Below are 1,696 nucleotides of genomic sequence, written 5' to 3' on the forward strand. Positions count from 1 at the left end.
GTCAGTTAATGAAACTCTTACACATGTCTTCGCTGGTCGCAGGACTACAAATCTTGCTCGTAACTTCGTTTGCAGATGGACAGAGATGCCGTTGTATGGAATCAGAAGACTTTAGGGAGCCTATTTTTTTGCATGAAGATAACAACATCAAGGAATTCAGAAATTGGTACAGCCAATTTTACAGCCAGAGCAGTCCTACGTGGCAACGAGTGAAAGAAAAAAGCTTGTCCTGGGGATACGGGGACGACTGTGAATAGGAGTCAACTCTTTGTTCCTGTTATATTTCTACGCTGATTGTAAGGTTTTTTTTATGCGTGAGCATTCTTAGGGCACTTCGCGCACTTTCGTGGCCTAATTCTTTGTGTGGGTTTGTCTAGCATGTGTGTTTGGAATGCGGTTTGCATGTAATTTTTTCCTGTATTGGTATTGATGCGCTATTCCCTATTCGCAGGGGATTGTTTCTGAATGTGTGATTGTGTGTATTTCTGAACATTTCTTGCGAGGGGTGTGGAAATGTTGGAAATGCTATTCGATTTGACATTTATTTGAGGTTGTCAAGTACTCATTTCTACCGAATACTAACAGGGCTGACAAGCGCTGTTGCAGTTGATAGGAAGAAAGTCTGATGCACATGAAGACCCTTCAGAGTGAATTTGCCGCAGAGCGGCTGCAGTTGCTAATGAGAGGCAACATATTATGCGCAGATGTACGGACCAAGTCACTTCCGCAATTATTTCCATTCATCAAATAAGTAGGCGCAGCGACTTACTGTTGGGTGAGTCTCACCATGTTTGGATTTCTTTAAGGGGGCCCTGAACCACTTTTTGTTGACGTGGAGACAGTCATTTGAAGTGAAAATAGGCTATTTCAGAAACAGTTTGCGCAATAAGTATTCCAGTGCGTTCAGCAAAAGCGGAGTTATTGGTAATCGAACACTGCCCTTGTTGTGTTTCCAATCCTTTTTCAATGCGGCTTGCATCGCGAAGGCTACGGTGGAGTGGGGCTTGCCCACAATGTTCTGCCTTGTGAATGTCACCGTGGTGCGCAGTTAAAATTTCATTTTGGATGGTAACGTAGACACCACGATTTCCCATTTCGGTGCCTACGATGCGCTAAACGTAAGCCAAACTCCGTTGTCCTCAGAGAACCGCAGTGCGCTTAGTCAATGGACTCCTGACAGCCACCCGCGACGGCCGTGGTATCTATACGCTACGTAGCAGACAGCAGCTACAATAGCAGCAACGTACGGGCATCCACTTTATTATGAAATAAAGTGTCCAAAGTAAAATGAAGAGCAGGATTCTGTTCAATAGAGAGCATTTGACAGAAAAGTCACTTCGTGTTCCGCTTGCGGGCTCCAAGCACCGCGTACGACAGCAAAACTTTGCTGAGATGTTCACAACAGCGCGTGCTACCAGCGGACTATGTTATTTCACCAAGCCCGAGGGGTGGCCCAGGCTCTCTGGCCCAACCCTCGGGCCAGGGAGCCTGGGCAGCGGTGTGCAGAGGTGTGCAGCGTTGTGGTATTAAACTTAGCTCCTTCAAGTATCACGACACTACAACATGCGTATGGTGTTCTTTTTCTAATTACTGTCGGTGCCATGAAGCACCAGCTACAATCAGGTGTCAATTTTTTCATATATCCAACCTTCTCATTTGACCAGACTTCCATAGCAACAGTATCACATGTACGAAT

The sequence above is a fragment of the Dermacentor variabilis genome, chromosome 1, assembly GCF_050947875.1.
Source record: "Dermacentor variabilis isolate Ectoservices chromosome 1, ASM5094787v1, whole genome shotgun sequence".
Taxonomy (NCBI): Eukaryota; Metazoa; Arthropoda; class Arachnida; order Ixodida; family Ixodidae; genus Dermacentor; species Dermacentor variabilis.